The sequence below is a fragment of the Spermophilus citellus genome (assembly GCF_964194105.1).
Source record: "Spermophilus citellus genome assembly, chromosome: 8".
Lineage (NCBI taxonomy): Eukaryota > Metazoa > Chordata > Mammalia > Rodentia > Sciuridae > Spermophilus > Spermophilus citellus.
The window spans coordinates 136,187,014-136,196,740 of NC_138189.1; the positions used below are offsets into that span (position 1 = coordinate 136,187,014).

General features: G+C 34.0%; 1 pseudogene across 1 annotated transcript; it reads left to right on the top strand.

The window, feature by feature from the left end:
• The first annotated feature begins 5,655 nt into the window (after positions 1 to 5,655).
• Positions 5,656 to 6,336, top strand: LOC308654734 (large ribosomal subunit protein uL1m-like; annotated as a pseudogene). The gene has a single exon. The product of its transcript is annotated as a large ribosomal subunit protein uL1m-like (transcript).
• The last annotated feature ends 3,391 nt before the right edge of the window (positions 6,337 to 9,727 follow it).

The window sequence follows — 9,727 nt, forward strand, 5'->3', positions numbered from 1 at the left end:
ATTCAAAATTATGTTATTCAATATTTTATTATAAACAGACTTGTGTTAGATGATTTTGCCATAAAGTAGACTAATGTAAGGATTCTGAGCACATTTAAAGAAGGCTATTGTGTTTGGTAAGGTTAGGGTTTTGACTTAAAATATTTTCAACATGAGATGGGTATATAGAGATATAATCCCATTATAAGTCAAGAAGCATCTGTACAGAAATTCCAGTGTTGACACTCATTCTTATAAGACCACTTGGGTGAGAATGAAAGTAAGAAGTGGGAAATATGTTAGGGACAACTATGGAGAACTATGGAGAGTAGTAGACAATGATGTTAAATAGGTATTGGAGGCTTATTAGAATTATTAGAATAGCAGTACAAAGCATTACATTTCTGCACAAAGATAGAGATCAAAAAGAGAAAATAAGAACTTTCTGTTTCATTGTCAGTCTTTGTATTTATTATTTAGTTGGGAGAGATACATATGTACCACATTTAATTTTTACAACTTACAAGTTAGATATTCTTTCTATTTTTCAGATAATGAAACAATCATTGTAAGTAATTTCCCCACTGCTATATATCTAGTAAATGATCTTGTGATTCCAATCATGATCTTATTTTAAAGGCTATGCAATTTTTACTACATCACACAGCTCTTGTAGAGTATTGTAAATGTTGGGGACAGTGATGGATAGTGTTCAAAATGGAATGTTTGGTCTCAAGAATATATTGCACAAAATGTGAAGAAAGTGAAGTTTATGTTAAGAATTGACTGTTGGTGAAAGATGCAAAAGAAAGAGATGCCTGAGGTGAATGGATCTTGTTTAACTAAATGGAGTAATATATTACCATAGCCATCTGTCAAAACCTTACAGCAGTGTGTTAGCAACACAGGCATCTTCGGTTTGATGGGACTGACTGAGAGGCTGTTCTTGAGAAACTCCATTGAATTTCTCTCCCAAGGTTCAACATATACTTGAAAGGGACTCAATACATCAAATTAAAGTTAAACTGCTTCTTGTAAAGTTTCTTTTCTCAGTGAGATGTAGTGTCGGTTATTGCTATTTTTTTTCTAAAGAAAGTAATAGCTCTAGAGCAAAATTGGAAGGTTTAAAATAATCCAGGCAGTCTTTCAAGAAAACTTCATCAGCAGTTCTTAATTGATCTTGCAGAGAATTGTTAATTTCATCAAATTCTATAGAAGCAAAGGGATGGATTCATGTAAATTTCTTTCCTCACGTTGTACTTGCTATTTTTCTGTTGTTGCCGCCTAAGAGAAATTCTATTGTTAGGCTAAAAGTTAAATATATTATTAAGCAGATTCATTGTTAAAATTTATTTTGAGTTAAATACTAGGGTGTTTTTTTTCATAGTGTGCTTAAAAACCTGACAGTAATTAAAAAATATACGTATTTTAGATTTTTAAAAAAAATTTCTGACAGAGCTAAGGAAATTGTAGATTTGGGATTCAGGTATTTTAGGGAGAATCCAATGCATTATTTACTAACAAGTGTTGTTTGGAGAATAAGATATTTGCTTTTTAGGGAGAAACAATTTTGAAAAGTACCTCTTTTTAGAGTTGTCTTTATATTTAGCCATTAAGAACTACATCTGAACAAGTTTCATTCTAATGCATACACACAATGATGTAGATTTGTGACCAGGATTTGTTTTGTGATGATATGAGAACTCTTTTAATGTATGTGTATTTTTTGTAATAGTGGTAAAAATTGTACATTTTCTTCCGTTCCTATATGAATAAGACCACTTCATTGATTTTGGAACTTCATCTGTGCAAGAACTAATCTTGATTTTCTGATCTCAATTATCTTCTATAACTTTTTAATAACATAGCTTAAAATGGGATTATATGGCAGATGAAATTACTTTCCAAGAGAGTAGTAGTAAAGACATTTGTTATTCCATAAGGTATGGTGTATTGCAGAATCATTTCAATGCAAAGCTGATCCAACTATAAAAAATAAGGTGTTCTGAATGTTTCTTTCCTTCAAGTTGTTAATAAAATAACACTACCTTTTTGTTTTTTAAATGGTGAACACCATATTTTTGTCTATTTGACTAAACATGTGAGCAATTACATATTAGAGAAGATGCTGTCTTATGCAGTTTTTTTCAGACCATGGTTTAAAAGTTGGTTAGATTTTCTTATTTATACATTTCCAGGTTAATTCTTTTACTTTGCTAAAACAGCAGAGCCATTTCTTTCTTGGTGAGTATTTTTCCAGTCTGAATGGTAGGCAGGGAAGGCTAATTGTATTTTAAGCAAACAAGACAAAATGTTACTGGAAGGGGGCTATTAAAAGTGGGCTAACATTTAATAGATCAACACTTATGGATATAAATGAAATTAGCTTTTTTTCAGCCTATCAGATTAAGAGAAATTCTCCTTTAATATCTGTTGCAAGATTTTAGAATAGAAACAGGATTCAGTTTCTATTGCTTTTTTTTTAGGAAGTTTTCTATAATATATTAAAAGGTAACTATTTTATTAACATGATTTAACCTTACTTAGCACTTTCATAATTTAACAAATTCTTTTGTTAATATATTATCAACTAAATTTTCTTTTCTGTGCATTCCTTTATGCCCCCAAAGTTCTTTAGGTTGATGCCATTTCAGTTTTAAATACTTTTATCAAAAAGTCATAGCCAGACAATAATGCATGCTTCCAGATACTCTAGAGGCTGAGGCAGGAGGATCATAAGTTTGGGGCCATCCTGGGAACTTTGTAAGACCCTGTCTGAAAATAAAATTTAAAAGGCTGGGAATGCAGCTCAGTGGTGAACACCCCCCTCCAAAAAAAAAATCAGTCCCACTCAGTTATTCTTATATTCTTAATGGACTTCCTTTGGTAATGAAGGTAGTTATGAACTGGTATGGACAAACAATAAAGTATCAGGAACTGGAAGCTTGTAATAAATCATCTTAACCACTACTTGCTTTGGGTAGGCCAAGTTTAATGAATATGAATAATATTTGCTGGGGGGAGGAAGTTTGCCAATATTTGGGAAATGTGCTTTGTGTCTGAAATTTAATTACATTGTCTTTACTATTGACCTGATACTAATTTCCAAATCAAAATATCCAAATCAAGGATATTTTTTCCCTCCATGTGTAAGTAAGAGTCAATAAAATATTCATTTCATAATTTTATGCCTTTCTATTATATGTTTGTGTGTTTTACATCAGATTTCTGGGCAGTGGTATGATGAATGAGCTGATAAGGGATAGGATTAGACATAGGTTTGGATACAAGGAGATAGTTAAGATGCTGCTAAAGACAAATTTGAATGGTAGCCAAGAAAGGACAGAGGCTTGAATTAATGTAATACCAGTGGGATGATGTTAATGAAATAATCTGTATTTATTGAATACTTGCTATGTTCTAGGTATAGTGTAATATGTACCATGCATGGGGTGTTCCATTGAATATTTATCATATCCCTATTAGGTAGGTTTTTCTCCTTATTTATTTGATTGTGTGCTGGGGATTAAATTTAGGGCCTGGTGAATGCTAAGCATGTGCCTTACCACTGTACTTTTTCCCAAACCCTCCTTCCTGTTTTTCAGAGGAGAAAATAGAGGTCTAGAAAGGTTAAATAACTTATAATGTTATGAAGCCAAGAAGTAGTGTAGATGAGATATGATTCTAGTCTGTGTACTCAACTACCACATAACAGACAGAAATATTTAAGAAGTAGAATTTGGTGCCTGATTAAAAGCAGGGTTGATAATGACTGAAGCTCAAGCATGGTGTGAAGGATTATGAATGGTAATGTTTAATTCTGGGTCAAGAGATACAGAAGAGATACATATATGGGGGATGAGACAGTAATATATTTAATTCTGGGCATCTTGACTTTGAGGTGCCTTTGAGAGGCACATGGTTACAGAGGTCAAATAGATTGTATGGACTTGGAGCTCTAACAGGAGTTTGGACCGGCCTTTTTGGTCCAAACTTTTGGACCAGACTTTTATTTTTTTGGTACCAGGGATTGAACTCAAGGGCACTTGACCACTGAGCCACATCCACAGTCCTCTTTATATTTTGTTTTGAGCATGGTCTCCTTTAGTTGTCTAGGGCCTTGCTAAATTGCTGAGGCTGGCTTTGAATCTGTGATCCCCCTGCCTCAGTCGCCCAAGCCACTGGGATTACAGGCATATGTTTAGCACAATTCCTTGTACAGATTAACTCTGATTGATAGAAGGAAAGAGAAAGAAGGAAAGAAAAAAGAAAGAATTGATAATCATAAAAGTATAGCTGGTAGTTGGGATTATAGGAGTTGGTATATCTCAGTGGCAGTTTGTTAAATGAAAAGAAAGGAAAACCCAGATTGACTTATCAGCACATCAGTGTTTAAGAGGCAGATAAAGGAAGAGGTGACAATGCAGGACAAGAACTTTAAAAGACTATCACAGAAGCCAAGGGAATTGAGGATTTCAAGAAGGACATTACTAATAATATTAAGGGACAGAAGGTGGTGGGAGTGGTATATTTGATGGTTAAGTTTAGCTGGTCAGGTTTTTGCCCTTTCTGAGATGTTTCCTGTTAGATTTTCCTTCAGTTCCAGGAGCTTTAATAAATCCCTTTTCTTTCCAAAATGTCTCTTTTGCTTAAATCACTTGTAACAAATAGTGTATATGACAAAGTCTCTTAAGGGAACTTGAGAAATGTGGCATGGAGTAAATGGTTTAGAATTCTGAGTTAGCAGTGATGGAAAACCAAAATGAGGTTCAAATAGAGACATGAAAAGGTTGCTTGGAACCACAAAGGCCCTACTGATGAAGGGAAGCCATTGTTTTCACTTGTAATTAGTTTTTTTTTCTCCTTGTTTGTTTCTGTCATTGCAGTCTCTTAAAAAATATGGCCTGTAGGGAATCAGGAGATAGCTCCTAAAAAATAGTTGTACTAACTTTTTTGAAGAGTTGTTAAGAGTTTTAATGTTTCCTAATAATTAATGGTTTTTGAGGTAAGTTTTATTGTGTTTATATTAAAAAAACACCTTGTAAGAATTTTTAAGTTAAGGATTTTCAGAGGGCATAATTAATGTTTGGTTTACTTGGAATATTTAAACACCAAATAAAGCCTTAACTCTCAGTCAAATGCTTCATCATAGATTCTTCACACTCTTAAGGATATTTCCCAAAATAAATTTATGAGTGCAAATGTACTATAGGCATTCTCCATAATTTCACATTTAAATGACTAGCTTATCAAAAAGAGAATCTGACCCTTGGACATATTGCATTCAGACACATCATCATATACAATTGTTGTTTGCTATTGCCCATAAATAAATTTTCATGATTTTTGTAGAGTTTTATAGCTCATGCATCCTTTTATTGCTGATAACTTTTCACATATTGTGAATTTGTAGTAAATTTTATGATTGACGATGTTATAGAACAGTAATAAATAAAACTAGGTTAGCAAAGTAGAAATAGGCTACTAGATGGTTTAATGAACATCTTTTCTAATTTCACTTTGAACAGGATTAAATTTGAGGAAAACACGTTCATATTAGACACTAGAAAAAATTCTTTAACTCCTAGAATTATATTTTTGATATTCAGGAAAAATTAAATGTCTTCTTTGATATTGTATGGGATTAGAGACTATACACTTAACACACAGTTCAGAATGGTGAACATGGCAGTAAGTTTTAAGATGTTTCAGTAGAGTCTTGATACATGATCAAAGGCATAGTTTTTCCAAGATGTTTTAATACTTTTTCTGTAAGTACCAGGTACCCAAGATATTTTAGTCCTGCTCTAGTGAGGCCTGCAGAGAAAACAAGAAAAGGTGCCAAAGATAGAATAACATAGGTATGGTAGAAAGACAAATGTATGATAGAAAAAATAAAGTCATATGCCTACATGGAAGGTGAACCTGACAGTGATGTCTATTCAAATGCTCATACTCAAGGCAGCTATATAAGGTGGAGAAAGCTATTCATCTACTGAAAATTTAAAATTTTGAACTTCATTAATCCAAAGCAATGTGTTTATCTTGATTTGACTCTGAGTATAGCTCTGAGAAAAGGAACAAAATGGTACCATTTGCCAGTGTTGTTAGTTTTCCATATTCATTTGCTTCAGAAATCAATAAAGTTGCAGTATTTAGAGGGAATGCACCAGAGATTGAAATAGCAATAGAAAATAGATCTATATTTGCAGGAGGAACTACTCTGATTCAGAAGATTTTGGAGGATTATATTATATAGATGTTTATATAGCTGTTCCAGAAATAATACTTGAGCTTCATCCATTAAAGAAGTTGAACAAAAGTTTTCCAGAATTTATTGGAAATTCCATTTGTTAAGACCTTCTAAAATGCTTGAATATCTATAGCTAGACATGAAATTAAGGTAAATGAAGAAAGGAAGACTTTTCTTAAGGTCAAAGTAGCAGATTGGTGATGTCAGGTAACCAAATAGCTGTCAATCTACAAATAGTTATAGACTTGTAGTCATAGACCACTTGAGTTGGATCCAATTATGGTATCAGTTTTCCTTTTTAGCTCAACAAGTGAAGGTTTGTTAAACTTAAAGATTGATCTATTGTTGCTGAAAAAAATAGAAACAGAAGAATTAAACAAAGAATCTGCTTAAAGTGTTGAATTGTAAAATTACTTTCAGTGAATTAAGAATCATCAGAGCTGGGTACAGTGGTGCATGCCTGAAATTCCAGTGATTTGGGAAACTAAGGTAGGAGGATTGCAAGTGTAGCCTCAGTAATTTAGCAAGGCCCCAAGCAACTTAGTGATACCCTGTCTAAAAATAAACACTAAAAGTGATTCAGTGGTCAAGCACCCCTGGATTCAATCCCTAATCCCACTCTCCACTCTTTCAAAATCATCAGAGAAAATTTCTATATTTGTTGTCTTGCTATTTCTTGATGGTCACACTTGAAAGTGAATTTTAACCCTGAAAACTCTTAAGAAAGAAACTATTGATACAAGCTTTGTATTGGCAGTGTGCTCTTGAGCCAGTTATTTAACTCACCAGTTTTTGCATCTGTAAAATGGGATAATGTCACCTCATACTTTTCATAATAAGTGTATATAATCTAAATTATACCAAATAAAATATTCACATAAAATTAGTTAAGCTTTTGTTAAGTACACTGTGAGAGAATCTTGTTTGGTATTCTAACAGATTGCTGGAGAGGCTTAAATAGTTTTAAAATACTTTTTCTAGAAGACTTCAGGAGTTCTTCAAGCATAATTTAATTTGAATACTAGTTTATAATTAAATTCTTATTTATTAGACATGAATACACATTTTATATCCCCCATTCTTTCCATAAAATTATACCATAACTTTTGGTTAAATGAGCAGTGATTATGTACAGTTATATTTAAATATTGTTCATGGTTAAGCCATACTTACATTTTCTTTCTAGTACAATTTTTGTTTTCCTAGACAACAATTGCTTCATTTTAAAACTTGCTTTGTTTTTATGTTCCTTTTATTAATTCAGCATAAAAGATCTATACTTTTCTTGCTTTGTGTTTTAAATACTCTTGGTTTACTGGCTTATGATACTTTGTCTAGGTTATACTTTGACATTTACTTATTCCTTCAATGATATTTTAATTATTCTTTTATAAACAAGATAATTTTATTTCTTATAGTTCTGGAGGCTAGAAGCCAAAGTCAGGTTGCTGCAGGTTTGGTGTCTGGTGAGGAATTGGTATCTACTTACAAGATGGAGCCTTATCTGTGTCCTTTGGAAAGAACAAATATGTGTCTTCACATGGCAGATGGCAAAAGAGTGGAAGAGAGAGAACCTTTGCTAGTTCTTACCAACCTTGTATATGGATGTTAATCTCACTCATCATATACTTACTAGGTGTACCTAATATATATTAGGTATCTGAAGGGCATTTTGGATCTCAAATTTTCTCAAGTTTGGAAACTCTTGCAGATTTAGAGTTCTTAGAGCCTACTATGACTTCTTGTGTTTAAAGAATTAAAAGCTTAACATTATGAGTAACTCATAGCTTATTTTTCACTCAAGTATTAAATTATAAACAAAGCTTATGAAACTGGAAAAACTGTTAAATAAATGCTGGGATCTGAATTTGTCCCCCATTGAAACCTCATGGCCAATGTTGGTATTAAGAGGTGGAGCCTTTGGGCTATAATTAAGTCATGACATATCTACCTTCTGCCATGTGATAACATTTGTTTTCTCCAAAGGATGCAACATCAAGATGCCATCTGGAAAGCAGACATGGGGTTCTTACCAGACACCAAACCTGCCAGCAGCACCTTGATCTTGGACTTCTAGTCTCTGGAACTCTGAGAAATAAGTTTTTGTTGTTTATAAATTCCCCAGTCTCAGATATTTGGTTATAGAAACACAAATAGACTGAGACAATAAACATCTTTTGGTAAATAGATTTCTCTAACTCCAAATTTGGAATGTGTTGGTATGTTAATTATTATTGTAAAATAAACCACCACAAGTATAGTGTCCTAGAACAAGAGTGATTTGATTGGTCATGACTCTACATATTGAACTGGCAGATGTCTTTGTCTTCCTGAGGCTCCTCATCTAGCTGCAGTTACTGAGAGGCTTGGCTGGGGCTAGAAGATGCAAATGCTGTCATGTATGGTGATTGTCTAGTGTAACTGGCAGGCCACCTTGATTCTTTTTTTTTTTTTTTATTGATTGTTCAAAACATTACAGAGCTCATGATATATCATCTTTCATACATTAGACTCAATTGGGTTTTGAACTCCCATTTTTACCCCAAATACAGATTGCAGAATCACAACTGTTACATACTCACATTATTACATAATGGCATATTAGTGACTGTTGTATTCTGCTACCTTTCCTATCCCCTACTATCCCCCCTCCCCTCTCCTCCCCTCCCATCTTCCCTCTCTACCTCCTCTGCTGTTGTTCAATTCTCTCCCCTTTTCCCCCCTCCCCCTTGCCCCTCATAACCTCTTATAATTTTGTGTATCATTGAAGGTCTCCTACCATTTCCATATGCTTTCCCTTCTCTCTCCCTTTCTCTCCCCCCATTCGTCTTTGTTTACTGTTAGTCTTTTCCTCATGCTTTTCCTTCCTGTTCTGTTCTTAGTTGCTCTCTTTATATCAAAGAAGACATTTGGCATTTGTTTTTTAGGGATTGGCTAGCTTCACTTAGCATAATCTGCTCTAATGCCATCCATTTCCCTGCAAATTCTATGATTTTGTCATTTCTTAGTGCTGCATAATACTCCATTGTGTATAGATGCCACATTTTTTTTATCCATTCATCTATTGAAGGGCATCTAGGTTGGTTCCACAGTCTAGCTATTGTGAATTGTGTCGCTATAATCATTGATGTGGCCGTATCCCTATAGTGCGCTCTTTTAAGGTCCTCAGGGAATAGTCCAAGAAGGGCGATAGCTGGGTCAAATGGTGGATCCATTCCCAGCTTTCCCAGGAATCTCCATACTGCTTTCCAAATTGGCCTCACCATTTTGCAGTCCCACCAGCAGTGTACAAGTGTACCCTTTTCTCCACATCCCCGCCAACACTTATTGTTGTTTGACTTCATAATGGCTGCCAATCTTACTGGAGTGAGATGGTATCTTAGGGTGGTTTTGATTTGCATTTCTCTGATTGCTAGAGATGGTGAGCATTTTTTCATGTACTTGTTGATTGATTGTATGTCCTCCTCTGAGAAGTGTCTGTTCAGGTCCTTGGCC